The sequence below is a fragment of the Rhipicephalus sanguineus genome, chromosome 1 (assembly GCF_013339695.2).
Source record: "Rhipicephalus sanguineus isolate Rsan-2018 chromosome 1, BIME_Rsan_1.4, whole genome shotgun sequence".
Classification (NCBI taxonomy): Eukaryota; Metazoa; Arthropoda; class Arachnida; order Ixodida; family Ixodidae; genus Rhipicephalus; species Rhipicephalus sanguineus.
Genome location: NC_051176.1, coordinates 174637808 through 174650126, shown reverse-complemented (window position 1 = coordinate 174650126; position 12319 = coordinate 174637808).

Here is a 12319-nt window from a genome sequence, read left to right as displayed (position 1 = left end):
CGAGCGCCGCACGACCTGTTGTTAAATATTGCGGCCAACATTCATGTACGCGCGCGATGTCCGAAAAATAGCGGCTGTGACGAATGTAGACGTCATTCAGGTTGACACTCGCACTCTCTCTCTCTCTCTCTCTCTGATTGTCGAGGTGGTTTAGGGAGTTCTCGGCTTCCCGAGAGATATACAGCCATGGTGAATGTGCCTGCCGTTTACTACGTTGAACTTGCACTTCTGTCGTAAAAATATATAAAAAAATAACACATGAAAAAAATCTAGAGCTGGAACTCTTGCCATATTACGGAGTCGTTGTTTCAGAAGAGGCAACTTGTGGTAATTTGTTATTTTATGCGTTTCTCTAACCTACTCGGCTTATTTGCTTCAAAATTATTCGACTGTATTACATTTGGCTAAGAAAAAATATATATATGCGCGCACCCCTGTGTAGCCCAGCGTCAGTGTTAAGTCGACACACGACACAAGCCTACAAAATGGTAAAACTATATACTCAGTATTATTTCGCAATGTTATCGGTAAGCCTTTCGCTTCTTCGATGCCGACCCAATAATAACGGATTTCAACATTGCCCACAGCAGACATGGGCTGTGAGAGCTTTTCTGAAAAGAAGCTATTTCATCAGCCTTATCTACTCGACCGTGGTAGACAGGCTTTTAAGTGATAGTGTCGGTGTGGCGGTCTGCTTACTTTCTTCATCCGATTAATCTCTGGCAAGGCGTTTCAAATCACGGTCGATGCCCTCATACGTATTCGCGACTACGGTGCAACGACTTCAACCTCTGTATCAATGAAGTGGTCGCACCCGATATCGGCAGTACTAAAATACGCTTTATTACTCCATTGTGATATCCAGAGGTGAATCAACATTCCTCCGGGTTTAACAGTATAACAGACTATCCAGCCCCGCACAATATACCACTCTTACAACAACATTTCTGATAGTATGCACGGATAACCGTAATTGAAACCGCCTTGATGATGTCTACTGCCGCGAGCAATGTCACCCACGTTAAGACTTTAGTGGCTGATTGATCGTCCGACAAGAAACGCGCGCGCTTAATCACACGTTGTCACTGGAGAGGCATTCGTGGCGTTCGCGCCCATGCACGCACAGCTGAGGAACACGTGAAGCAGCAGGCATGCAAGGAGAGTTGTGCTTTCTCAGGAGATTGAGAAGCATTTTATTGCTCAAAAAGGGAGCACTGAAACACATGTTAGTCCTATCCGAGACGCGCTGCCGTTATGCCACAGAAAATTGTGACTGTCATGTCATCTTCATTCGTAGTAGCCGTAATAACTGGATCTGTTATAAGTGGGTTCGACTGTAACATGATGCAAATGCTCCTAGATGTCTTAACTGTCCTTAGGAGTTCGGAATCACACAGACCCTCAGTTACGTTTCACATTGACGTTGGAGCTATTAGGGAAGTGGCAACGAAGACTCCATTGCAAAATCTTGCCTAGAAAAAGCTTCTCCTCAAATTGCTTAGATACGAAGATATCCGGTAAATACAAGATAAAAAAATATATATGCATATCTTACGCACTGCGGGAGTCGGTGCACGCGAAGCATTCATCGGCCAGGATGAAAAACGATTCCTGACAGTGATGAACGCGTCTTTCAGCCACCACAATAAACCTTTCGGAGCAACTGTCAATTTTATTGAGCCTTATAACTTGTTGAATCATCTTTTCATCGATGTCACGAGGACGATGGCGATAGCAGTGGTTCTATAAGGCTGCCTGATATTTGGCCATTCCATCCCTGCACCTTCGACCTGCAGGAAGCTTTTGCCGTGCGCATGTGATCCGACTCTGCTGTGATATCGCGATGCGACACCAGCTTCGATCATGTTATGTATAGATACTTGGCTTTCGCACGTGCGAATGTAGCCTTATGATTGGAGCATCGGGCCGATGGGCCGGGCGGCCGAGGTTGCATCTCTCCATCAGACGTGTAGTTTCTTTGTTGCGGGCTATTTGGGCAATTAGGACACCAAGCAACATTGTCACGAATGTCACCCCCCCTCCCCCCCCCCCGTGGAGAGCTCCCAAAGAAGGCTTCGCTTTAATAAAGCAGACGCGAACGAACGTCATGCGTAATTTGAATGTTTGCTGATGTTCGTTTTTCGTCCGCTTTCCGCATTCTCATGTAAAGCGCGGCAGCTTGAAAATGCGCTCAAGGTCGAAGCGCCAGTAGCTTAGTGGAGAAAAAAATTAATGTCAAAATAAATGTGCTAGTCACAGTATAAAAATGCCGTTGATCATATATAGTTATAGGACGTTGTCACGCGATTATTGTGTTGAATTCATGCTCATTAATGTCTCCAGTTCAAATACCCTCTCAACGATCTGTTGCACAGAATGAACATTGTGGTTTTTGATTTTCGTATATTTAGCGAGAGTAGATGCATTGAGTGCTTTCATAGGGCCATTATTACGGCTACATCCATGTTTCTGAAGGATCTCAGCACATTGCTCTAACGAATCATTATACTCCAATAGCACCGGTCTGTTCAAAGTGATTATCTCGTTCGCACGTTGTGGCGTACTCTGTAGTGACACAAGGCACGGGAGATATCCACCAAATGAAATGTAAATCATATTTCGTGAATAATTATTTCTTGTAGTCATTGAAGTGGATGACTGTTGGATCACTTGCTTCGTGGGATGTTGCGACTCGTGTTTGATAATTATCTGTTCGCAAGAGAAATGAGCGTACGTTACAGTTTCGGAAGAGCCGGTTCAGCGCGGTTTGCCGAGGCTGTACGTTCATGGCGATAGAGAAATGCGCTAAGAGTTATAGTTTTGAATGATTGTTGAAGAGAATTTACGCCAGAAAAAGAAGTGTCCGTGTTCAGAAAAGGGGATTTTGCAGCGTCCTGAGCTCGGTCCAGTTAGTGCTGCGCTTTTTCGGGAACTATTAAAACATGCGCGCTATGAAAAAGGCGACGCCATGTTTGTAGCCTACATTAGGCAAATCTCTCAGTGAGCCCAGAGTTTACAAAGCGTAAAACTCTCTGACGAACTCCATAACAGCTATCGACGTTTGCCTCCTAATTAAGTTTCTTGTGCATGGTGTTCATAGTGCTGCTTGTTGTGGTGCCATCTGAGAAAAGGCTGACGCATGCCTGAGGCAATGATCGTCGTTACTTATTTCGGCGACCAGTGAGTTAAAATGGGAAATGATGCGTATTATTTAGCCGATAACCTGTGCTAGCCTTTCTCTTCACGTCAGAATTGAACTGGAGTTTGACAGTTACCGTAGCAAATCCAAAATAATTCCTGTAAAAGTTGTTACTAAGATGCTATTTATGTTATGTTATTGTCTTGTGAAAAAGTATTGAATTTTTTTTTTATCATGTGTGCTAGTGATTTATGACGACTTCGTCCTGTATCCGTGTGTGTGCTGTAATCATTGCGGTGTACCGTGTCTTCATGTCACACATTTTGAGTCAAATTAAAGAATCTACGGCGTATTGTCTCCCAAGTGTTTCATTTCTTGTTCTTGGCCCTATTGTTGGCGACAGTGGAAGGCTATAGTGTTTAGCATCGGCAAGTCGCTGCATCACAGCAGATATTAATACAGTCCTTTCGCAGATAAAGTTGCTGTTGATAGATATACGCAATGTCCTTAGACTGTCGCGCCGCCAAGCGGAATTCAGGAGCATCCTCTCGAGGAGGGTTAGTAGATGACAAAATGGCAACACTACGCAGTCGCTCCCTTGTTCGGCTGTGCTAGCCTAAGTGTTAACGCTTTCGCAAGAAAGGAACACTGCAACTTTGCATGTTTCCTGCATCGGTGAACAAACCGGGCCCTCCGTGACACTCGAAATCTGATTCGTTCTTGCGAGACGCGAAGTTTTCGTGAAAATACGTGGCAACTCGCGCTTTCAACGATAGCCCACAGCTTACACATATCAGCTTCGCGAAGTATTCTGTAACCACGTGGGTTAGGTAAATGTTGTCGTCTGACATTTTCAGCTGACACTCATCCTATTTTACTTGCATATAGCATTCCTCGGTGTTTTTGTAGTCAATGAATCCCATAACATTGTACGTGGGAGGTCGCACGGGCTCGCGATGTGCTCTTCTATAACTGAGCAATCTCAAGTTGGTAATACATTAAAATAAGGCCTCTATCCTTTGAAAGGAAATCACTGTTATGAATCGTGCGAGCGACGTTTTAGTCATTCAAGGACGCGTCCGCTCCACGCCTTTCGTGGAGCGAACGCTCTCAACGCCGTCCTTCACTAGCCTGTGTGTTGGTTTCATAGCCAGCGCTGCGCCTATTGTTTTTGTACGTTTGTTGATAGGTGGCAGCACACTGCAAGCGATTTGCTTGTTGACCGGTTTGAGAGCAAAATGTTCTCCGCGCCCAGACGTCTCTCTAATTGTAAACATGGTGACGCGGAGTGGTCGTAGTCGTTCGGCGGAGGAAATTCTTCAGATTGCTTTCAGCAGTGATGTTGAAAGAAACCATCTGGACGACGAGGATTTTTCACTGAACGTAGAAGGCTGTGAAAGCACCGAGAGTGACAGCGACGATGAACGATCAGCTGCTAACCTACGAGGAGCGAGTTGCACTTCACGTCCCCTCGTGTGTTAATGTTTTTAAATGCGAAGCATTTCTTAGCGAACTTCTGCGACTTTGAGCGTATCTATCTATCTATCTATCTATCTATCTATCTATCTATCTATCTATCTATCTATCTATCTATCTATCTATCTATCTATCTATCTATCTATCTATCTATCTATCTATCTATCTATCTATCTAGCCGCCTATGACTTTGTGCTCTCCTGGCCGTTTCGTTAATCGGATGTATACCAAAATTGGTGTGTCATAACATGGCCTTATTACAAACATAAATGACAAGTCATATCATGAAAATCATGGCACGCATGTCATGAACAGCATGATTTACATTCCACGGCCTTTGGGCTCCCTGGCCGTTCCGTTAATCGGATGTATACCAAAATTGGTGTGTCATAACGTGGCCTTATCACAAACATAAATGACAGGTCATATCATGAAAATCATGACACGCATGTCATGAACAGCATGATTTACATTCCACGGCCTTTGGGCTCTTGCGGCCGTTCCGTTAATTTCATATATACCAAAATTGGTGCGGCGTGACAAAGTTCATGACGAACATAATGACAGGTACCAACATGCAAATCATGACGCGCATGTCATGTGCAGCATGATTTACATGACATGGTCTCGGGGCGCTCGCGGCCGTTTAAATGAAGGGATACATACGAAAACTTGTATGACGAGTCATTTCTGTTTTGACGAACATAACTGACACGTGGTAACATGCAAATCATGATTTGCATGTCATGTATGACATGATTTACATGCCACGCTCATGGCGCACTCGCGGCCGTTTCGATAGATTGATATACACCAAAATTGGTATTGTGCGATGTGACTTTACGAAGAACATGAATAACAAGTGGTAGCATGAAAACCATGACATCCATGACATGTATGTCATGATTTACATGCCACGCTCGTGGTGCATTCGCGCCCGTTTCGCTTGCGTGATATGCACCAAAATTGGTGTTACGCGACACGACTGTATGACGAACGTAAGTGAGACGTGGTATCATGATAATCATGACATGCAAGTCATGTACGACCTGATTTACATGCCATGCTCCTGATGCGCTAGCGGCCGTTTCACTAGATTGATATACACCAAAATTGGTATTGCGCGATGTGACTGTATGAAGAACATGAATAACAGTTGGTAAGAGGAAAACCATGACATGCATGTCATGTATGTCATGATTTAATTGCCACGCTCATGATGCCTTCGCGGCCGCTTCGCTGGCTTGATGTAACCAAAATTGGTATTGCGCGAAGCGACTGTATGACGAAGGTAAATGAGACGTGGTAACATGAAAATCATGAAATGAATGACATGCACGACATGATTTACATGTCATGCTCATGACGCACTCGTGCCGTTTCGCTTGCTTGACATACACCAATATTGGTATTGCGCGACGCGACTGCATGACGAACGTAACTAAGAGGTGGTAACATGGAAATCATGAAATGCAGGTTATGTATGTCATGCTTTACATGCCGGGCTCATGGTGCATTCCTGGCCGTTTCGCTAGATTTATATGCACCAAAATTGGTATTGCGCGATGTGACTGTATGAAGAACATGAATAACAGGTGGTAACATGAAAACTATGACATGCATGCCATGTATGTTATGACTTCCATGCCACGCGCATGGTGCATTCGCGGCCGTTTCGATAGCTTGATATACACCAAAACTGGTATTGCGCGATGTGACTGTATGATGAACATTAGTGACAGGTGGTAACATGAAAAACCATAATATGCATGTCATGTATGGCATGATTTACGTGCTCTACTCATGGTGCACTCGCGGCCATTTCGCTCCGTTGATATACACCAAAATTGGTATTGAGCGATGTGACTGTATGACGAACATAAATGAGAGGTCTTAACATGCGAATCATGTTATGCATGTCATGTACGGTATGATTTACATGTCACTGTCATGGTGCGCTTCCGGCCGTTTTGTTAACGTGATATATACCAAAATTGGTATGGCATGACACGAGAGCGTGATGAACATAAGGGACAGGTCATGCATTTATATACCAGAATATGCGTTTCATTGGCATGGTGTACACTAGATTGTGCATACATGCGTGCATGCCATATATGGTGGACTAGATGCCATGGCATGAATGATTTCATTTGGCTCAAAGACAAACAAGGCGATGTATGCAGCTCTTTGCTGGCTGCTTCGCATTACATCGATTCCCACAATGCGTGGGATCTGCCGAATTTTTCACGCTCGTAAGTCACTTTGATTGTATTTAATTTATAATATTCTTGACCAAGATCAAAATAAAAGCATAGTTTTTCTTGTGCATTGCATGTAGCGCAATTATTGTGGATATTATGAAGCGCCGCAAGCCGCTAACATGCTCGAGCTCGACCAGCGAAGCGAAATGGTTAGAGCGATGAAACGTTCAGGCACAGCCACAATCCACGCCTCTTGGCTAACTTTTCCTGTATTTCACCGGTACCTTCCGAACGGCATTGTTGTTCGACTAATTTGGCAACGTCGAGTCCTTCGACGTTGCGAAAAGCATACGTGTGCATTGTTATCGATATTCATGTTTCGATCGTGCTGATCGAACCTGCAATATCCGAGTGAAGTAAATTGGACACGGCTAGTCTGAGCATGGCTGTGACACAAGCGCTACTGAATGGGATGTTGAATGCTTGTATTCCGTTGAAGAAGTAACTCCTGTCTGCGCAATTAATGACGACGGCGTAATATGTTTGCAAACTATCACCAAGTTAAAAATTGGCCGCGTATCTGCGTGCTCCGCTGCAAATGCCGTGTAAAGACGATAGAGAAGGCGCTGCGCGAGATATGGACGCCATCTGGCAATACGTCGGGAAACATGAGCTTGTGCGGAGGGTTTCCTTCCTTCGTGGCAGAGGGCGTTGGTCGGCGCGCATAGGCATTTTCAGCGCAGCTTAAGAAACTAGGGTCTTTAGAATTACGTATCTATGTATTTTCTATTAAAGGAACACACCACCTAATACTTACCTAGTGATGTTGCGCCGCAGATATGCGTAATATTTACTTTTTGATCGACAGAGTTCACAACTATGAACAGCCGTACCAGTTCAAGATGGGTGGGCGGTAAGCAAGTGGTTCAACTTTGACCAGGTCGCTGAATCGGGTGACAGACAGACAAACAGAAAGAAAGACAGACAGACAGGCAGACAGACAGACAGACAGACAGACCAAAATTTCTGCGTTTAAGTTCCCCAAGAAAGACTATCGTCTATCGTCTTTAAATTGCGGTCCCGTGCAGCATCGATGGCGCTACTTGCTAGCGGCCTACTGCGGCAAATTTGTCAGGCAGGCTCAGTGCGTACTACCTCGGAGTGGCATTCAGTTCATACGTCAATTCTAGTTCGTGCAGCATCGTTGATGCACGGTAACGGAGCTGAAATATAACATTTCACACCGCAGCAAATAATTAGGTGGCGAGCACTTAGCACTTTCCATGGCTTGGGAAAGTATTTTGGTCTCATATCCATCTCAGTCTAGCTCATGTCTTGATCCGGTGAAAGTGGCACGGGCCGTACGTCCGCACGTCCTATTTGTTCCTATGCTAACAAACGGGTTGACCCTCCTCCGGGCGCCATCTTGAATCGCACGGCGCGCCACCTATCGTTCGTGGGCATTGAGAATACTGCCCAGTGCCAAGCCGCGACCACTCTCACTGCCGATACTACAGGTGTGAATTGCACTTGTAGTTTCGCAGTGAGGTCTGCTTTAAAAGTTATACCCACACCCACTCCCAGTGCGCACGCCCTTCAAACGAACTTTTGTTTTATTTATACAGGGTGTCTAGCAATGACGGGATGCGCCTATAAAAGAAACAGGCTATAAGGTAGCAGGGCCAACGGTGTTTTGTCGAGAGTAGTTTTCTAGAAGCTTGTGTATCTTCTTATCTTTATATGGTAAATAAATTAGAAATTATTCATGCAATTTTATATTTAACGGCATACCGGCCTGCCCCCACTAATTTTTGTGAAGCCGGCACATTAGGCTCGTTTAGCGATTTTACAAATTCAGCCTCCATTTTTGCCAAAGATAAACGTTCTTCGCAAAAAAAAGTTTCCAAGGTCTTGAAAGAATGGGTGGGCACGAAGGGGCAAGATATAGCACAATAATGGCAAGTGATGTATATATGCAGTGCACCTTGTGACTATGCAGAGCAAAGCGGTATGTTGTGCGCACAGGGGGGGGGGGGCAGGGGGGGGGGGTTGTGCGTATAGGCGTGCGGTTGTGCGTATAGGCGTGCGCACAGGGGGGGCAGGGGGGGGGCGGTCGCCCCCCTTAATCACCTAAAAGGGGGGCGCAAAATCTGCCCGTACATTGACCCTTCTACTCACATAAGAGGAGGGGCCCGGGGGCGCAAAATCTGCCCCATACATTGACTTAGTAGGGTGGGGGGGCGCTGCGACGAACCTTTGCCCCCCCCCCCCTAATGGGGAACCCTGCGCACGCCTATGATCCCAGCTAATGTTATCCGCGGGTATTAAAAAAAAACACCTGCACAATGTGCTGTTTTCGAACTTGTGCGGTGTTCGGTCGTCTGTCCTCTGGCCCTAAGAACACAACTAATATCTGCTAAATATTCGACTAATTAGTAGAACACTTCAAGAAATGTGTTCAAAAATCCTCAAAAATAAGGGAAATAGAATATTTGCTCGCTGCCTTGATAATTGCTTTTTCTGTAGCGGCGGGCATGTTAAAATGCGAAGCATTTCTTAGCGAACTTCCGCGACTTTGAGCGTATCTATCTATCTATCTATCTATCTATCTATCTATCTATCTATCTATCTATCTATCTATCTATCTATCTATCTATCTATCTATCTATCTATCTATCTATCTATCTATCTATCTATCTATCCGCCTACGACTTTTTGCTCTCCTGGCCTTTTCGTTAATGTCATAACATGAAAGTCATGACAAGCATGTCATGAACGCCATGATTTACATGCCATGGTCTTGGTGCTCTTGTGGCCGTTTCATTAACTTGATATGTACGAATATTGGTATGGTGTGACAAGAGTGTATTCCAAACATAAATTACAGGTGCTAATGTGCAAATCGTATAACACATGCCATGTACAGCATGATTTACATGACATGGTCTCGGGGCGCTCGCGGCTGTTTAATTAAATGGATGTATACCAAAACTGGCCCGACAAAACATGTCTGTATGACGAACATTAATGACAGCTGGTAACATGAAAATCATGAGAAGCATGTCATGTACGACATGATTTACATGCCACACTCATGGTGCGCTCGCGGCTGTTTTACTTGCTTGACGTATACCAAATTTGGTATTGCGTGACGTGACTGCATGGCGAACATAAATGGCAGGTGGTAACATGAAAATCATGACGTGCATGTCATGTAGGGCATGAATTACACTCAACGCTCATGGCGTGCTCGCGGCCGTGTCGCTAGCTTGACATGTACAAAATTGGGTAGTGCGTGACGTGACTGTATGACGAACATAAATGACAGGTCATTTGACACATACACATGTACCAGAATATACGTTTCATTAGTATGGTATATATCATATTGTACATGCACGCATGCATGCATGACAAACATGCGATATATCGTAGACTAGATGTCATGACATGAATGACTTTGCCTGAAGGACAAACAAGGTGGCGATGCTGCTCTTTGCTGGCTGCTTCGCATTACATCGATTCCCACAGTGCGTGAGATGTGCCGGATTTTTAATTAGTGGAGACATGCGATCGGGTCAAATGCGAAAACTGAAGTCCTTCCTGCGAAGAGCTCATTGCCGCTTTGAGATTTCGAAAAAGGGGTCTCTGGTAATTGTTACGGAGCAATGAAATTCGACCAAACTCATCGGCGAAACCGAAACCGAAGCGCCAATGAGCGCAACTAGCAGGCGGCCAGAATGACGTCACTGTTCACGACGACGATTGCAGGGGTGCTAGTTCTTCTGCATTCATTAACGTACGTGCGCCATACGTGCTGTGATGGAAAGCGTAGCCCGCACACCCACGAAGCGAAATCGATCGATGGTTGAATATAATGACGCACGCTCATTCTGTACATCTATGAAGAGCGTGCCAGTTGCGCTCTTCCGCTTTTGGGTTTCGGTTTCGCCGGCGAAATTGGTCGGATTTCGTTACTCCGCAATAATTATCAGCGGCCACGTTTTTTTTAAAGTGGCATCTAAGTGCTTGCGAAACACTTAAATTGCACTGTGCCAGTCGCTAAGCTCAAAAAGATACCAGCTAAAGGCACCTTTGTTCGCCCAAAACAGATATCGTGATGATACGTAGCATATGTCTTTTTTCGCAACGGCGCGAAATGCGTGGCAAAACTAGAACCGAGAAGAAGAAGAAGGAACGGAACAGCCCATGTGTTTTTGTGCGTTTCATCAATATACTATCATGTTGGCGGGATAGCCGGCTCTAACGTAGCCTACCTTCCCATGTTTTTAACAGCGGAGCTGTTTACGCCGGCCGTAAAAACTTTGATGTCCGCAGAAAACCACTGGTGAATATGCGCCACAGGAATTGGGCAAGCCCCACTGCCGAGTACAGCAGGTGCGAGCGTTAAACGAAAACTCTGCTCGGCGAAGTGGAGCACGAGAAACACGTGAAAGAGAGAGAGAGAATAGAGAGAGACAGAAAGAAAGAGAAAAGGGAAAATAGAGAGAAACAAAGGGAATAAAGACATAAAAAAGATAGAAAGACAGAGGAAGACATAGAAAAAGAGAGAAAGAAACAGACATGAAAAAGAGGTAGAAAAACAAAGAGCAAGACCAAAAGAGAAAGACAGAAATCAAGAGAAACATGAGAGAGAGAGAGAAAGAAATGGAAGAGGGAGAAATAAAGAAAGAGCGAAAAAGAGAAAGAAAGCAGTAGAAAGCAACAGGTACAAAAAACAGATACAAGAGAAGAAAGGAAGATAAGGAGATACAAGGAAGGCCAGCCTGCTCCGCTTTTACTTCACGCTTGGCACCGCTATAGCGCGAAGCGGCCATAACTTTCTTTTTTTCATAAAATAGAAGTTTGCGCTCTCGTCTCTTTCAGGGCTGATCTGTTTTCTTTCATTCCTTGTACAGAGCCTTGTCGCGAGATTTGTGCCAACTTTATCGCATGCCAAAGTTATTGTCTAAGGCCATGCCACCCAGAACTTCACTACATGTTTATCCCCAAGATTAAAATAAAAAACAAGAAAGTATAATTTACTGTGGCGGTTTTACGCTGCGGAAAGTTAGGTATTTCGTATACTATGCGCTAACTTATGAACCTTTCATTCGCCATATACGTGTTGAACAAGTCACAATGGTAGCATAATGTTCACGTCATACGCGGTGAATTCCAGTCGTATTCTGCATTTCGTTTGAAATATATACCACACCATACCCGGAAAAACGTCGCATTCAACCTGGAGAGCCACGCTTACTCTGCCTTAACCAATACTCAGCAACCGCGCGGAAGTAGCGTGTTCCGGAAACCGGAAGCCAGTCAATCGACAAGGGCCTGCAAAAGAAAGTCTCTATATTTAGCTAAGCGCAGCCCTTTAAATTTTCTCACGAAGCGTATGAATTCACGAGTCAGCCGTAATCAGGAGGCTTCCGAGTGCCTCTGGAGTAAAGGAACCCTAAGCATCGAATTATTTCGTAATAAATGGCAATAACGT